Source organism: Danaus plexippus, chromosome 10 (assembly GCF_018135715.1).
Source record: "Danaus plexippus chromosome 10, MEX_DaPlex, whole genome shotgun sequence".
NCBI classification, from domain to species: domain Eukaryota; kingdom Metazoa; phylum Arthropoda; class Insecta; order Lepidoptera; family Nymphalidae; genus Danaus; species Danaus plexippus.
Genome location: NC_083543.1, coordinates 9024250 through 9044535, shown reverse-complemented (window position 1 = coordinate 9044535; position 20286 = coordinate 9024250).

The window sequence follows — 20286 nt, the reverse complement described above, 5'->3', positions numbered from 1 at the left end:
GAAAACAATCTCTTTAGAAAATATATTTTTATTCTATTTGATCCAATGAGTCTTATCAGACTTAGAAATGGGTTTCTATCTTAATGCATTACAACATGTTCACGATGAAGACGAGATTTATTATTAAAACATAATGTAATATCATATATATAATTACTAGGTGGTAACAACATTTAAGATGGGTTATATCTAGAGCATGGGGATAATAATTTGTCTCGTCTGTATTAATATTATTTTATTTAATAAAAAAATTAAAATACGTCTATGAAGCACATGATTTGTTTTTAAAACAGCACGTAATAAGTTTTCAAGGAGTAATATAACCAATAAAGATTATTCATTGTTAATGATGTCACTAAAGTCTATGAAGGAAGTAACATCATTACTCTGAGAATAAACTGTCCATATAGTTTTCTCTCCATATAGTCTTATCAAGGAAGAGATATAATGTACTTTATATGTCACAAAGATTTATTTAAATAAAAACGGAGCTTTGAAGAAATTTTACTCACTAGAGATAAAACATTGTGAACTATAGGTATTAAAAAAAAAAATTATTAGAAGCTAATCTGTCATATGGTTATTAACTTAATAAATTAGAAGTGAGGTTTTTTATTTTTTTCAAAGTTGGCAAACGAGCAGACTGCCTTACTTATGGAACGTAGTCCCCGTCCCCCATGGATAGTTGCAACGTAATGAATGTTGCGGATGAGTTGCCGACCTTGACTCTGGAAATGAGAGGAAAGAGTGGGAATAGGGAGACCGCAGAAGAGGTTGGGAAAAGGGAAAGGGCAACAAGGTCTCTCACTCATTAAACGAAACGTAGCTAATGAGATCTAAGATTTTCGCGAGTTTTATTCATTTATATGAAACTAATATTTTCAGCAACCGTGATCACACATCTCGTCTGCCAGTGATCACGGTTGTTGAAAAGTAACGGAAACATCGGGAGTATGTAGTTTTTTACAAAAATAAATCACGCGTAGTTAATCCGAAAAATATTAATTTCATTTAAACGAAACGTAGCTATTTTAGACTACTGCACGCCGACCTTCTGTGAGAAGGTTATACTTCCCCTGTCAAGCCAGCCCTTGTTCAAGCTGTAGTAATTTGACCACAGCTAGGTTCTACCACGTGTAAAGCTAACTAAACTTTTGCTAAACACCTTAACATTATTATTTATAAACTAAACATATTTGTATATACAAAATATTAGATCAATCGATTTGAACAAAGTGGAGTTAAAGTGGAGTTGAAAGATTCGAAGGAATTATAGAACAAACATGTACGTGTATATTTAGAAGATGTATTGATGAATGAAGTAAATAAAATTTTTTTAAAACCACTTATTAGTGGAATATAACATGGTCAATGTTCTTGTCCTGTATATTATTGCAAGCTTCACTATAGACAAGTAACAATTTTAGTCACATCTTCTCGCAGTTCTCCTAGAGTCTCTTTTGCTTGACCTCTTATAAGTTGTGTGTAATTATTAATTAGTATTTAAAATGAACTCTTATGAGATTTAACTATAATATGTATTTAATTCATAAAACTACTTTGTCATTCTTTTTATTTGGACCGGATGGAATTAACTTCGATTTTACTTCTGACGGATTAGTTATATTATTTAACAGAAACCTGTGTAAAGAAAACATTTTTAGTAAAAGAAAAAAAAAATCAGTACAAAAGCTGTTCATTTTAATGATTCACTATTTGTGGTGGTTGAGGTTTTTTCATCTGTTTACGGAGTAAAGCTTTACTAAAGTAAAAGTTGATGACCACAAAATACATATGAAAAAATAAGACTGCTGTTATTCACGTAGCTTTTTTTCTAGTCTTTTAGAGAGATAATTTAAAATATCAAATCTTCTATCTTGGGTATTCCGCCATGTTGAACATAGTATGATCTCACAAATCTAATTATGCATTGTAATTTAAATTAAGCTTGTGTATAAGAGTTTAAACTCAAACAGTTGAAGATATCGACTTCAATTGAATTGCGAGATTCCACTAGAATAAAGTAGTTGTACACACTTCAAGATAAGTAAAAGCTTTTTACAAATGTTGACAATCCATTTATAAATAAAATAGATAAACAGCGAAGTGCTTTCAAAGGTCTAACTTTTAAAATAAGACATTTCCTTTCTAAAAGCTGTAAACGACGTACGGACATCCGCGTATCTCGGAACCTCCTGTTATGATATAGTGACTATAAGGATTAAGTTTTTCATTTAAAGTCAAATCGGATATAAAACTGATTTGTTGTCAGAGATATCCCTGGTATTTTTATGCCCTTGGAACGTAAATATATTTCAGAGATCATTTATATTTCACGCATTTCGGAGAAAAACTTTATACGTCTGTAATATGTTATCCTTCAACAGACATTATTGATAGTTGATGTGAATTTATTCAACACTATTGTCCCACATGAACGAGTTAAGAAAATATAATATCAAATAAGGTTACACAAAAATAGTACAAAAACTTTAAATACACGAAATAGCACTTGTAGTGGAAAAAGCGACAAACCAATATCGACTATTAAATCGTATACATATTAAGGGCAATCCCTTACATGAAGGGTTCGGTCATGACACATAAATGGTCCAGTTTTACGACTCCACAAATAAGCGAAGCAAAGTGAAATTTAGGATGAAATACTACAAATATAAAGCATATACAAACATAAAAACTGTTCTGCACTTAATCTTAAAAAAAAGTAGACATCAATCGCGAAGGCTCCCTGAACCGAATGAAGCAGGTTTTATTATATAGTGTATAAATTGATACCAAAAATATAGAGATCAATTTTCAAAAAGTTAAAAAAATCCATTGAATTTTATCAGGGGTTTCAAACAATTTCTCAAAACATGAGGAAACATTTCGAGGCCAGTCACTCATCCTAAAGTACTCTTAGTTCAATAACACTATTGATAATGTATCTTAGTTATTTGTCAATATGTAGTACTATGTAGATTATATAATATTTATAATGTATGTATGTGTACGCAACAGTCATTTTTGTTTCTTAGTGGAAGTGCATATTTGGAAAATAAAATTTCAGTTTTAGGTGTTTGTGTGGTTTTATTAAAGGTAAATTCAGCGTCTATTTTTTTAGCCACTTAATGTGCTAGTGTTGCCGTACAATAGAAAAATACAACACTATTTACACATTAAAAGCGACCTTTTGAGTGAGAGACTTCTTTTTAGAAATATTCTCGGAGGCATTTTTTACGTTTGCGTGAGTTTGAAGTCAAAGGCTGCTATTCAGAATACACGACCGTGAAAATAGCCGACGTGACTCGAACACACTCTCCATATTGATGTTAAATAAAATGTTTAATACAAATGTGAAAATTCCTTTGAAAGGAAACTTGAGTTTAAAATAAAAATCAAATAATATTTGGCAATATGAGATCTCTCGTAAGTTATTGACAATATTTTTTTTATAATCTACCTACAGAAATGAGGTTCACTATATCACGGCATGTAATGAATTGTCTATAATCCATTCGTTCTTTGTCACTTTTGAACTAATATAGTTTTTGTAAAGAGAACTCAGTCACACACAAAAAACACAGAATTTATTTGTCAAATATATAGATGACATTATATTTCTATCAAAGGTTACGTTATGATAATAGAAAAAGTACAAAGTTATAAAAATAAAATATAGGTATTTTTACCATTTTGTTCATTATATAAATCGTTTCTTTTGTTACTTAAAAAAATGTTACATTATATTATTTTTTTTTTAAGTTGTTCGTAAGTTGTAAAAAAAATTCCGTTTCCTTTAAACGGAGAACTCACGATCACGAGCTGTACTATATATAATAATAATAATCATAGTTTTTCTAGTTATGTAGCAAAAAGGTCTACTACATACTAACAATAATCAAATTAACGATAACGCTAATAACCATATTTGAGACTGTGTTCACAAAATGACTTGTGTGTGTGTTAACCTGAGTGTGATGTTTATAAAAGTTTTTATACAGTAGCAAAAAAGAGCGCCGGATTTTTATACTCATGAATATAAAATAACGTTCCCACAACACCGAGTTCTCAACGAGTTGTTTACAATGTGAATCTTTATTTATCTCACTATGACTTTTTTCTTGACTTAAATTTTATCTACCTGTTTTAGTTAATAATTTTGTTCCTGAAATAAATGATTGTATTTAAGTAAGAATAATTACGTAGACATCCCATTATAATATTCTTAGAAACAAGATATGAATTGACTCGTTTAAAAATAATATTCGATTCAAATTTACTATTATACACAAAACTAAAAATAATTTTAGATTAATAACTTTCAAATATTTTGATTTAAACTTATCGTGAAATAAAATCTGAATATAACACAAACGAACGATTTAAACAAACTTAGAAAAACTACGATCGATTAATCTATCACACCAACGCACGTTATGAACGAAAAAGTGCCCTGATCTCCTCTGACAACTGCTTATATGTCGTTCGAGCCTCTCCCACCCTCTCCTATTCCTACTATATTATACTATTTCTAAATAACAAACTAAAATCTGAAATATCATTCATTCACTAAAAAAATCTCTTAGTTTCACTTAAAGCTACTCAGTTAATTTCGAAGATAAATAGCTTTTAATTATTAACACAAGAAAAAGTAGTGATTTTATAACACATCTTTGCGTTATTACTGAGCGCAGGGCAAGACTCTGCACCGAAGTAGAAATAAATGAAATGTGCATTTTGTAAAGCCTGCAAGAGCTTGTTAATTTCACTCTTCAGGCAGAGCGTGTTCATTTCACTGCAGTATCCAAATGGGAAGTTGCCGATACTGTCAAATTCAAACGCAATAAAAAACAACTTTTCACTGCTAGGAGTAGTCCTTTCACCGTGACTACAATGCACCGACCGCCTTCAGATAGCAAGTACCCAGCTATCTCAATAGTTATAATACCTCACTGGCTTTCGACTCAGTGGAGGGACTTGCAAAAGGCTTACTGGTAACGGCAACTTGTTGCACAATCTAATATAGTCAGCCTCTAGCATGAGCACAAAGTGGTCAGCCGGTCGATTTTCTACGAAATACACTTTTAAGAGTGAGCGCAGTTATTGCACTCTTTGATTCCTGCATCTCCTTATGACCATCAACCAAAGACGGTTGATCTTCATCCTTTTATTGAAGACCTTCCTCTTATTCCCCTTCCTCATGTGAACAGCCAAGGATTGGAACAGTTTGTTTGCATCTGAGTTTCGTTTGAAATATAATTCGGGTGCCTCTAAGGCTTAAGTGAATAGGCTGTTACTGACATAGTGCTTTCATTAGCCCCGGCTTTTTCCGTCAGTAAACAAAAGATCGAATGGATATGAAAAGCAAAAACTTAAAGTGAGCCTTACTCTTTATGGCCTTTCTTGTAACTGAAATCAATCAAAGTAACTTAAAAAGTAAATGTAACATAACATAATGTAATAAATAGAAAGTTTTGTGAATATCATCTAATTAAATGTCCAAAATAACAATGCTCAATGTACAAGTCATGAAGCGTAAAGAAAAATAGCACATGATGACTGAAAAAAAAACAAACGACATTATTATATCCAATTGGAAAAAATAGAGAAAATAAATTTAACAATTTCTATCGTTTTATACAAACTAAATATATTTAAAATAAGTCATTTTTTTTTAACTTCAATAGCTGTAAAAACTCGAAAAACGAATAGATTGTATAAAGCTAATTTAAATATAATTTGCAACTTAGTGTGTCCAAAAACAGAGATGAAATTATATTATCAATTCGTAATGACCCTTGCGGCAGCCAGATCAAATGGTCTAAATTCCGTTTAACGAGAAATAATAATTACTATACTTGTTTCGTTAAATAGAACCATAAATCCTCACGCTCTTAAAAATTATATTGAATAATCTTAGCAAAACCTCAGCTTCTGAGATTTTTCCAAGGCATATTTGCTAGTAAACGAGACAAGTGGTTTTTATAATAATAAATCTCACGGCGGGGTCTTTCAGCGATGTCTAAATATTTATTGTCACATACGTATAAGAAATTTGTTAGCAAAAGTAAAAATATATGGATGTAAGTAGATGTTGATTCGAATAATAGGCAAATCTGTTTAGAATATGTATCGTATACATTCCTCTTATAAAATATAAAACATAAGAACACTCTGATGATTGTTTAAATAGTTTTATAAAGACCTATTATTACTCTTGCAAAATGTAAATGTCATATAATACTTTAATAGACTAGCTTTTAATGAGCACCCATCATTTCTTCACTACATTAAGGTAATTTTTTATTTAAGTTCATTATATTAAAAAAAAAAACGATGTCTTGTTTTAGCTGATAAATACGTCAATAGTTCAAAACGGTCTGGCGATACGTTGTATAAGAGCAACCACTAAAATGAAACCTCTTGAAGCTGAAACTCAATAGTAATACTGTTGTATGTTCCTTATGGTAGAGACTTTTTTAGCATCTTCGCTTTATCCTTTTCATTTTAAACAACCCAAACAATTGTACCCGTAACAATCCCCCAATATTTGAAACAATTTATTTATAAATTATATTTTTCATCACCAGTTTGGTTATGCTCGATTGGAAAGGAGAAGTCAGGACGTGATGGATCACATGTAGGTATTATAATTTGTTATTTGAAACGCGTGGGTTTCCAAGGCTGTAAAAAAGTGAGGAAAGAGATAAACCACTAATATAATGACAAACTGTTGATAACTCAACATTAAACTTTACCAAATCAACATGACTGCGAGAGGAACGTTTAATCAGTAATATTATTGTTTACTTTATCTTTATTACCCTGTTTGTTTTAGGTAGCGGATATCCTGTGAGTGTTAATTATACAATTGTAGGTAAGCGTGTCATGAAATGTATAATAACATATTACTTTTCAAATGGACTAAAAAGGATATAAGCAAACTCAATACTATTTCCACGACCTTCATTAGATGTAGTGTTTTAATAGTTATTTCTTCATCCTGTATCTTACTTTGCGAAAGATCTGATGGATTTGACTCCAAAACTATGCATGCTGTTTCAAAAACAACTATTAAGACCTTCATCTAACTTAAATTCTTAATAATTTTAATCAACAACTATGACATATTACTTAAAAATTGTAATTGACAAGAGCTTTTGGTTTTGAAGATATTTTTGGAAGAAATGCCCTTATTATCATAACTACCAAACAAGCTAAATGTTTGTGGAACGATATATTTAGCGGCCTGATTTAATTTAACAAAAAGCAATCATATAAGAATTATTTCGACGCCATAATCGCATTAAGTATTGAGTTGCTAGGTTTTATTGTTTGTAAGTAACACAAATCAATTAAAATTACATATTTTGATATACTTGTAAGTTTAAGTTTAGAAGATCACAACACAATTTCATAATGTTACCATAAATAATCTGATTTTCTTCCGAAGTTGTCTGAAATACAAAAACTAATATTGAACTAATTCTTTTAAATGCAAGTGTTGATAAATTTACAACAGTCTATTCTCCAATAAAAAAGACGATTTTAGGCTTTTGTATGATTAAAACATCCTTGGCACTAAATTTCATATAAACCTTATTTTGTAAAATCGACTTGTATTATAGCAAGATAAACGACGTTACTGGTGCCTACTCGACGCGGCCGTCACAGGACGTCTTGTATTGAAACTGTTCACACACGCTTCATACAGTTATGCAAATTAAGATCACATGCTTAAAAAGAGTTCTTTAAATCATTCAATATATTAACATATCAATATTATAAATTGACCTGACACAAAAAAAATAGTACTATAAATACTTACTTTTATTTATTTTATATTTAACATTATTTTTTATTTATCGGCCAATTGTTGGAGAAGCGTTCTTATACTGGTAAAATTAGATAATCTACATACAAAAAATCATAGATTTGAGTACTATTTTTATTTAAGTTGCAACGTTAAACTCAATGTACGTTTGAAGTACGAGTCAATTTTGAAGCAGATGTCTTCAAACGATTATGCTGAAATTTTGTATTAAAGTTCAGTTTCGATGACAACTTTATGACGTCATTTGTAATCCAACATGACGGCATATTCAATATGGTAGCATTTAATGAAAGTACTAGCTCAAAATAACTCAAACAATAAGATAACGTCATTCTAAATCAGTCTAAATCCAATATAGCTTTACTCGTTATGCTTAAGGCTCATTTTCAACCGACTTTATTGAGGTACATTTTCAACCCATCCAGTTACAATAACGTAAGCATGTTCCTTTTGGATAACAGTTTTTCAGTTGTAAGAGTGTACGTGCGTCGCCGTCATTTTTTCTATGCACGTGGACGATGTGGAATGATCTTCCGCCCAGAGTTTTCAAAGAAAGCTACAACATGGAGTCTTTCAAAAATCAAGGGTTCAGATGGCTCCACTACAAACGCATCCGCAATATGACGAACAGATGTCCATGGGCAATAGACACTTTTCATCAGGAAGGCTGTCTGATCGTTTTCCCATTTGGGTCATAAAAAAAACAATCTGGATGCAGTCAAGAACAGGTACACTAGTGAATAATGACAGTACACTGAAACTGACCATACTGTCATTGTTTGTCAATTTTAGATATTTTATATGAGAAACCTGGTAGGCATCATGTCGGACTCCTTAACAAATGATTTAGTACCATCTTAGTGGCGATAATATCTTTGAAAGAAATTTAGAAACAGTTTCTAAGTTGGTGAATCAATCTGGCTCATAATAGGTCGTATGGCAGCATTTTGTTTATATTATAGATTTTAGGTAACCCATACAATTTCAGCGGTTTTGTACACGATGGTATGAGTGTTTTTATATCTAACTTGAGTTTTGTATTATATTTATTAAGAATTCGTTATCGGTGGATGATAAATAACTCAGCTGACAGACATTTTTATCTCGTCTGCCAGTGATCAGGGTTACGACAAAGGAACCGAAACGTCAGGAGCATGTCGTTTAAAATATTGAAAAACGCGTAGTACATCCGAAAATATTAGTTTTATTAAAAAAATCATGTCGTTTTCTTATCCAACGTCAAGTCAAGATGACGGACTAGATATTTTTAACGTCTTCAATATGTGCTTTAAAAGGATATCAAAAAGCCAGTTAAGAATAAGTAGAAAAAGTTCAACTGCATAAATATATTAAAAATAGGCCTTTACAATATAAAAGGCTGTATTTCAATGCGTCCAAAACGAAAGCACAAATTTTTACTTTAAAAAATCACTACCTACTTATGAAGTCATAACATAATTTATACGATATTAAAGCTTGTCTCGAGATTAGCTGGTATAGAAAAACGAGTAAATTAAATAAGTTATGGGCTCAAATGTAACAGGTGGAGATATGATCTAAAAAATAATAATAACTTACTGCATTAAATTTTCATATACGGTAATTATATGGGACTTAAACTGAGATAAGCATCAAAATAATATTATAACCGCTAGACGTTTTTGTACCAATTTATAATAAAAGTAACATCAACATTGTGGGACAATGAAATCTACTGCATCTTCTTTTATTGTCTGTTTATTATTGATATTCATATTTTACATTTATCTTTATATCAATATTCCTTTTGATTTAGTCATGTTTGGATCCTAGTCCTAGCCCAGGACCCAGGGCTAACATATTATTTTATTTATTACCTAGAACGACTATTATCACTCATCCGTAACCCAGAGAGTGAAACATTATTTTATGGATTCCTATTAATTCTTATAACGACTGACATACACATATTCATAGAGTGGGGTCGTCAACCAGGCACAGACTAACTTTTCCTATTAGTATCAACAGAACCACAGAAAATAATAAGTTCCTGCCTACGTAACCTAGAATAAAACTTTACTTTTACTAAATCACTTGTAACCCTGTTTTCGGAAAGTCAAAACATCCAGATTTTTAACAAATCACTAATAAACCTGACTTTATAATTAATACTAGAAAAGGTTGCATGGATTAAATGTTATATATATGTATAACAAGTGACGCTGCTGACTTCCTAACCTGATATTGGGGCTATCATGTAGTCATAGTATAGGATATAAATTTAAGATATGAAATTTTTAATATTATATATTTACATGTTTAAGGAAAATATCTCTGTTCTCCTGGAACCTCTGGTTACATAAACACCTGTAAAAGCTCTCTCCAAACCAAGCCAATATATATAGATGTTACAAGTCTTAACGCACATAGTGTAAATTGTGATTTCGGATCATTTTATTCGGATTTGTTAGCAAATAAGGAAGTGATTTTCTTTGTTGACTCATACCAAGCCCAATAGATAATATTTTTATAACACAAGACAATTGAGGCGTTAAACAAAATAATATTGACCTGACTACGACAGAAAATTCTCTTTTAAATAGTTTTCTTTCTCATTTGATATTAATTATTGATAACTTTATATTGTTAGCGTTATTTTATGAATAATGTGGGTTACCTTGGAAATATAACAAAAGATAAGACTTCATCGATGGCGGTATGTTAAACATAAATTTTGACTCATTTAATAATAGAAATGATTCTTAGACGCAATTTATTAATTATTGTTTATTATTCAATGTATTATATATAAATAATTAATTGTCTACTATATATTATTTCTTCAAGTATTGCAGTCGGTGGTTTTGTAAGTATTTCCGAGAGCCGCCATTACGTTTTCGCGGCCAGAGTGTAACAAAGAGGTGGTCGCACTGGCATTCGACACATTCGCATCCAATCGTTAGGAGAAGTGATCAGTGCTCGTACAGTGAAGGATACGTATAATTACCCGAGTATTGTGACCGTAAAGTGATTTAATGATACAAGAAAGTCTTAAAGGATTGAAATATATACACCGAAACTATCTAGCCTTGGGATTTTTAACCGTTATTCAAATAAATGGATATATGAAACTAGTATTTTTCGGATTTACTACGCGGATTTTATTATTTAAAAAACTACATAATCCCGACGTTTCGGTTACTTTGCAGCACCACCCTATACAGTTAGCTACCGTTGGCAAATCTTTGTTACAGAGAGCCCAACACCTTTGTGATGCTGACCACCTAGAGGCCGAGCTGCAGCATGTAAAACATGCTCTCACCATCAACAACCTGCCCGTGCCTCGCCAGCATCGCAAGGACCACCTGAAGCCACCCACAGTTGAACGACAACCTGCGATACTACCATATGTGAAGGGAGTTACTGACAGAATAGGCAACATCTTGAAGAAGGTTTCCATTAAAACTATTTACAAACCACATAAGAAAGTGAGCCAATTCTTGAGACCAATCAAGAGTAACATTCCTTTACAACAAGCGGGTGTATACAAACTCGACTGTGACTGTGGCTTGTCATACATTGGACAGACGAAGAGGAGCATCGGTACAAGGGTTAAGGAACACATCTCAGACATCAAAAACAGGCGCGCGTCGAAGTCAGCAGTGTGTGAACACACAATGGACAAACCAGGCCACTACATTCGTTTTGATAAACCTCAAATCCTCGCTCGGGAAGACAAGTATATACCGAGATTAATTCGCGAGGCTATTGAAATTAAAAAACATCCCAATTTCAATAGAGAAGATGGCTGGAATCTATCAAACACCTGGGACCCCGTTCTTAAAAATATAAAATCCCATGTCCGAAACCACACCGCAGGACCTCAAGACACCGTGAGCGCATTCTGCCGGCATCCAGAGCGGTACGCCAGAAAATTAAGAAATCGATGGCGGTAGATGATAAATAACAAGGACCAACTGACAGACATTCACACCTCGTCTGCCCGTGATCACGGTTGCTGCAAAGTAACCGAAACGTCGGGATTATGTAGTTTTTTAAATAATAAAATCCGCGTAGTAAATCCGAAAAATACTAGTTTCATTTAAATGAATACTCGCGAAAATCTTAGATCTCATTAAATGGATATATGTATGCATTTAATATCCAAAATAATTACAGAACTAAAGAGAAATTGGCTTTGTATGAAATGAAGTTCACATCATCCCGGAAGAAATTGTTTAAAAAATTTAAGTCAGCTTTGATAAACTCCTTAAATCCTTCAGCACTCAATTGTGTGCAAAATTTTTATTCATAGTATCCGTTTAAAAAAGATTGTTAAATTTTTTCCAAAGCGATTTGTTTTATGATAATTACAAGCCCGACCAAAAACAATAGATCAAGTAATGTTTACAACATTTACCTTCCTTCTAACACCGAGATGTGTTAGTTCTCAAAAAACGCTACCCTAATGATAGAAGTCATTTGAAGCTGTATTATTCACGGGATAGAATATTGTTTTGTTTATATAATACTTATCAATATAGTTATCAAACATCATTTATACATTTAAATATCGAATGGTGAAGTTAAGTCTTACAAAAGCATTCCGTTGTCAATATTACACAAGCAAGTGTTTAGAAAAATATTATATTTGAAACGTGTCTTTGTTATAAATCTATTATAAGTGTAATTAATATTTAGTAAATTTATTTTTTGTAATTAAAAACTATATTGGTTTTCACATTTGAAGAGTTATTATTGAATAGTGAGGGAGGGTAAGACTTACAAAAGCCTTTCGTTGCCACTAACGTGTCAAATACGTGTTTTGTTTACTGTTATATTAAAATCTGTTTTTAAATAAAATTCACCAAAACAATTCTATTATTTTATAGATATTTATAAAATGTATAATTCCAATATATTATACTTTTTTTAGTTAAAATATGTAATTTTTTTTTGTATCGAGTCTTCTGGGTAAGACTTTTAACCTAGGATTTACAATCGTGTTCGAGTCGTGAGACGAGGCACGAGCGGAAGCACAAGGTGACAGTTTAAATAGTCGCTCGAGAGTGTAAATTACAAACCATTCCAGTTTCAATACACTCGTAATAAGGACGGTATTGTGTACTTTGGAGAAAACCGTTTTACCAAAAAAAAAAATCATGAATCAAGTTTTGGTAGTTTTCAACTTTGTTTTTCTTCGTATTAAAGGTTACTTTCATTAGAAAGATAACTTCCCTCTTTTATCATGTTAGGTATTTAGGAATGTTATTGATTTTAAAGCTCAGAAACTAAATATAATTATTGTTAAGGTATGTTCATGTTTCCTTTTAAAAATAAATAAAAAGCATGCTGTACGATTGTATATATGTAAGTCTTCTTATAAACATATTTTTTCTGGAGCGATGGTCGATATATTTATAAGCAAGTAGACAGTTTTTAAAAAAACTGTTTTTTTCAAATAAATTGAGTAGTACATAGCTGATGGTGTTTGGGATTTCCGAAAAAGTTATCTCTCTCATGATTTATATTACTTTTTAAATCCAAGTCGAAATAAAATTAGAATTTTCAAAAGTTTCTAACAAGTTCTAAAAGAAATCTATAATATTTATTCTCGCCTGTTACACAAACAAAAACAATAAAACTGTCAGACTGAGTTTTTCCTGACTTTACAGTTTCGCTAAAGATTTATGTTCTAAGAATTTATTCTATCTGGCGTATTAAGTACGTTTACAACAATAAGAAGATGTAATTGTCATGAAAACTGAATTTATATATTTTTATATTACGACACAATATATGTTATTTTAATATAAATATATATAATAAGGTTAACTGTCTACTCACGAAGGTTTATTAAATTCCAAAAAAAATATTTCCAAATAAATGCAACTAACAGATTCATTTGTTTATATAATTTAAAATCGTTTCATGTAGTTTTGAGTGAACTTTGTTTTAACCGCAGATAATGACAATGGACAGTACAATCTAGATATCGACATGTCTTCGTAGGAATAAAAATATTCAGAAGTCAGCAATTTATTACCAAGTATGCAAATTCTGTATTCTTGCTTCTTGTTGAATCTAATAAGATAAATAAAAATAGACATGAAAATTGTAGGCAATTGACTTGAAATATTTTGTCAATGTCAGGTTTGTCCGGTGTCAGCAAAATTTTATTTCTAAAAATATTACTATGAAATATTTAATCTTAATGGTATGTTTCGTACGTTCTTAGTTTCTTGTCATATATATTTCATTAATAAAAGTACGGCCGGAGTGCAGCAAACAGGTTCGAGTCACGTCCGTCCCTGATACTTTCACGTCTCACTATCAACGACGCGCGATCCTTGTCAAAGAGAGGATTTGTCACGAGTCGTACTTCTGCAGTTTTGAAAGATTGATAAATAAAATCTATAAAAATTCTAAAGAAAGAGGGGCCCCTTAAACCTAAATCTGAGTCGCAAGTCCTAGGCACTGTTGAAGCTCCTCGCCCTGTAACGCGCTGGACCCGGCCCCCGCATGATGAATCCATGGAATGCTGAGAGGTTTCGTCTCATATAGATCATAAAACATTAAAAATATTAAAATAAAAATATATGTTATGTTTATATTAAATGCTAACTTACTTCTACCGTCATCGAAACATTAACTTTTTTATTAATATAATTAAACAGAAAAAATATATCTTAATATAAGCGAATTTCAACAACATCATTTTCAAATTAAGCACACCAGCACTCCACGTGTTTCTCTCGCGGTAGACAAACGAATCATAGTCAGGTGCCACTTCGAGGTTCACCGCAAGTGTTCTCATTTGTATAAACAAGTGAATCATAGCTCCTTTCCTAACAAGACTATAAAACATACGAGTGTCGCAGACCAAATTCATTACCTTCACGGAACGGGAGTTGTGTATATATCAATTTATTCTACGACCGTTTTTTGAATTGATTATTTGTTATAGTTGTATTACGACAGTGTTAGTGAAATAATCATTATATTATAGTTTGTTATGAAATATAACAATCATACAAGCTGAATGATTTTTTTCCCAGTTACCGACGTACTTACATATAATGTTAATTTATTATGCTTCATAAATGAATAAAGAAATGTTGCAAAATTTAAAAGGTTATTAGTTTTCAGTGAAGTGCTATTATTTCAAATACTTTATAATATGTATTCTTTAAATTAAAATATCAAGTTTATAATATATTGGTTCGGTAAATATAGATTTTGGATCCAGCTTAAAAATTTGTACAATAGTACAAAACACTATCACGAGTGAAATCTAAAAACTTCCCGCCGATTCAAATCTTTGAAAAAAATTAAATAGGAATCGAGGGTTACGAAAAGAGTTTTTCACTATTTTCAGTCAAACCGATAGTTTTATTATAAAATTAAGTCAAACAAAGATCAAGAGATTAAGCCAACAAAAATCAGATAAATGTCTACTCTGTGTTAAAATAGTTGTATCAACTACATTCCAATAAAAATTCCTAAACGATGTAGACAATTTGAATGACAATCAAACATTTATTTTAGCGGAGTGATTTGAGATTTTTATTGGTATTGATTTGTCAACTTTATAATGAGGTAATGTTATCGATCTCGAATTACTTATTTTAAGTTTCATTTACTTTTTCAGATAGCTTTTAAACATGAGAATGGATAAATGAATGAAACTTTGATAATGTACTTATAAAACGAAAGCAAAAAATAACTTATAAAATGAGATGCATGACTTCTTTTATTCCAAAACCATTCGCGCCGGTCTCAGTACTGGCCCACTTTTCCGATGACGCTGTAAAAGCCACTGGGCTAATAGTAATACTCCATACAAAAAAATAATCTAAAACCATAAACAGGTTTTGTGTTAGTACGTCATTTATACCGTGTAGTTTATATTGACACAGCTTTAAGCGAATATATAAAGTTTGCAAGAGAATCAACTCACTTTAGACTATGTGATACTGACGTTAGTATTTTTATAAACTCATTTAGTTTTGCCCTATAAGAAATACTGGAAGTCAACGCAACTTCTAAAATAAAAAAATAATAAATAGAAGAGAGAGAAGGGAGTACATAATTTAGAAAATTGATCGTTGACATAAATTGCAAAGATGCAAGAATATCCCGACAAAGAGGATCAAAAATCGAAATACACTACTGCTATAAGAAACAAAGATTACAAGGACAAAAAATATATAAATAAATAGGAAAAGCATTAAATTTATACAAGCAGTTATTTTATATTTTTAGACCGAGAAATTAAGATATGACTTAGATACAGATCACTAAAATTATTACAATAAAAGACAAAATTATTTTCAAATTATAATTGTTCGCCCTTTGGTATATGGCATTGTATTATAACTTGCAAGGTGGCCTAGTTTTGTGTAGAAATATAAGGTAATTTAGAAATAATAAGTATAAATAATGCTATTTCTTTTCTTTTATGTACTTTTTATATGCAAGTTTCTATATCATTTTACATAATAATAGCATTTTAATAATAAATAGGTAATTTCAGTCAAAAAAGATCGTCGATTTTGGTCAATTGTTTTTTTCATCTTGTAATAAGACTGTAAAATAAATATAAAAAAATGGTACATTTCACATAAATTCATTTTCATCTTAGTACCCAAAAATGCATATTAAACGTACAAGAAAACAATAATTTAATGTTGACGGGTCTATGCTGTGACATATAATGTGTATTTAATTATTTTTAAGGAGAGAAATATAGAACTAAAAAAGTATGCTTCGAGAAATGTTTTTTTTTATTACTCTTAAAAATTCTAACTTAAATATATTGCAGAAGGATATAGAGGTCCGAGAGTCGCGAACCACATAGTATAAGCACTTGTCAACGGTGATCAGGGCTCTTTTTCGTTCGTAACGTTACTATAGTGATTTGTGCTATTTTTAAATTTAATTTCACAATAAGTTTATAATCAAGTTACTAATGTGTTTTACAATCTTTCGAAGAGGTAGAATAATAAATTATAACAATTATAGGTCTTAAAATAAAGAATACAACAGTTACTTCGACGATGATCAGGTGTTATTTAAATCAAGAAAGCGTCAAATAACAATGTTTCACTGGGCCCGTTAAGATGTCTGTCAAAACACTAACAAAATTTGATTTTCTAAATATAAGGTAATATGTATTCATATAATTGTTTACACTAATAATATTTTGTTTAGTTTTCCTAACTCCATTGCATTGCCTTCTTACATCACAAGAACATACGTGGATAAAATTATTTCATCCTATTACCTGCATTATATATATCGGCGCAAGCAGCTTCAACGACGGATGCAACATGAAAATAACTGGCACCAATTATTATAACACCTTATTGGTCGTCGTTACTATTGTTAAAAGTAAAACGAAATCAAAGAGAATAGAGCTATGTTTGAATTCTGGTTTAAATATGACGTCTGGACGCACGACAGGGGACTGCAGAGTTCAGCGAGTGCGGAGCATAAAGAACCTTCGAGAAATACAAGAACATTTAGAAGGATTGAAGTTTCATTTTAAAATATCTGGAACTTACTGAAACAAGTGACATTAGAGACGTCAGCGAGGCTGGCGTCCTGTCTTTAAAATAATGAATTTGTAATAAAATCCGATATATATTATACACACGGTAAGAAATTAAGCTTAATTCTATCAGTTTTATTTGGTTGGAAAATCATCACTTACAGTTAATTAAAAAATAAACGTTTTTATCATTTACCGAAGAAAATTGACGACCTCCTTTTTCTATAGCTTTTTTAGATCAAACCATTCATTAAAGAATTACTATGTGTCATGCGTTCTCAAGTTAAAATATATATGGTCATTTAAATGGGTGAATGAATTAAATAAAAAATAAATAATCTTGAACCCAGTAGATATTTAATTAATTGCGTTTAATATATGTATAGGTTATAAACCTTAAAGCGAAGAACTTACAATCAACTAAAGTTTGTTCGAGGGAGAATAATAGCTGATAAAAGAGAATATAAACACAGGAAATTAAAAGTTAATAAAGCGTGGGCAGAACAACGATGTCTACGAGATCCGGCAGTGGTTGCAGAGGGTATGACATAAAGCGTCGACTGCCTTTAGTGTATTAATATATATTTTACAATTTTTATCAGCAGAATATTTATAATCTCACCCTATCACATATTTTTCTTTATACCTAAATATTACAAGAAATAAGAAATAAAAGTTTGCCCATTCTTTTTTCGTAGTTGCATGTATTTCAAATAACTTTCCATTAACTTTTTCGCACAAATAGAAATAATTGTTGGTATACTTACATATTACATTTCACCTCACTGAATACTAAATAAAATAGTTTTTGTTACACAAATTGGTTCACTGCATTAATCGTATGAACATTAATACATTTACATGTACTTTATTATCTTTAAGTATTTGAGAAATATGTCTCTTACTTAGTTTCACAGAGCTTATGTTTAATTTTTAAAAGATAACATTTTCTAAAAGATAAAAAAAAGACTATTTTTAGAGTGTTATATAACTTATGATATTTTTTAAATAGATTATGTTATTTTCAAACTAAAGTTTCTATTATACTCATATCTTTAATCAACTTAGAACTAGTTTGTTTTCACTTTAATGCTCGTGAAGGAAGACAGTCGTGTTTTCAAGTTTGATTTTTAACTTGTGCGAAGTTTGCATTCCGCTCGCTGAGTCTTTAGAAGCCAGATAAGGTACTCCACAAGTCATATTGTTAGATATATGAGACAGATTATATATGCACTGATAATACAGTATACAAATAAAAAAAATCATTTATAGACTAAGTGCTTTAAACAAAAAAGTGCCTTTATGAGAATAATTGTTTGCATTGTTTAAGTGTGTGTTACTTAGGGGAAACATTTATTAGAAATTTTATGAAGATCTCAGTGTGTAACATCGCTGAAACCACGGAAAGAATGACTGGCTCTGTGAACCAGAAGTTACCTGAAACCACACAAGAAATATTAATGCATTCTAACCTCTTGGCAATCCTGTAATCTTAAGTATAAGTTATAAGGCTTAGCAGTGTAATTTTTATGATACATAATAAAAATCTCCCATATTACACGCCTTCTTACATACGTCTGGTATGATGTATTCCCGTGCGAACAACACGGAATTGTGGGACAAAATTACCATATATATTATACAGATATCTGAGCTACATTATTGAAAAGATTAAAAAATCCAATAAGTATATTTGTCGCGAAGGAGCGACAAACATCCATGCGTCCTCACAAACTTACTCATTAAATGTTAAGTATAATAGATTACTTTTATTTACTTTAAAAAAAACTGTCAAAACTAACCTCCGTTTACGTATTATTTTTGTAGAAAATCTTAAATCCTATAATAATAAAATATCTACAGAACTTACTGTATGAGTTAAATTAAATTAATATTTTAATTGGCATGCTTTTTAAATTAATTATAACAGGGTAAGCCATAAGAACATTACGCTAGAATATAGCTTCAATAGAACCATTTTTAACGTACAAAGAACATTAGTTGTCAAATGTAATGTTTATTGTTAGGGAAATATTTTGTTAATATAGAATTATAATAAACAAAAAACAAATATTTAAAAATATATATTGAGAACTTGTTCATAATATCAAAATGAATTTCAATATATAAGGACTATTTCAAGGTTGTTGTTTCTCTCCAAAAGTATTTAGTATTGTAATAAATATCTTAGAAGATAAACTAATCAGCAATGAGAAAAAATGGGGATATCGGTTCAAGTTCAATAATAAATACACAAAATCCATTTCAGCCTTCGTTGACAATCTTGCTATACTGACACGTAACCCCAAACACTGTCAGGTACTATTAAGTGAAGTGGATAAATTCTGTGAGTGGACGTATGGATTGAGGACAAAATGAAGTAAATGTCACTGTCTGTGTCTCGGTAGGCGGTATATAAAATATACCTCATACGATCCCAGATTATTGTTAGGCGGTCAGTGCGTTTCTACGATAACGGAAAATGCAACATTTATATTCACGATCGTAAGATATATAATGTTGGTCGTACTCTATCTTTAGAAGGAATAGTAGGTAGCCTTTTTAAACGATCTTAACAAGGTCGATAACCAACAGATCAGTAACGTCAAAACAGCTTGGATTTACGACAATTACCTAACTTCACGTTTAAATTGGCCCTTCCTCATCTGTGGTTTTATTAAAACCCTTTTTTCAATATTAGATGCAGGCGTCATAAAATTGTTGAAGTTGTAGATCGCGCTCACGCTAACGGCAGATTCATCAGCTTTATTGAGGGATCTCAATAGTTTTGGTATAAATCTAAAAAGGCCATCGGAGCTCTATAAACACCTAAGAGTTTCCAAGAGATATATTCTGGGGAAGTCCCATGATGAAGTTGTTACATCGCTCCCAAAAGACAAAGATAGCCCAAAGATAG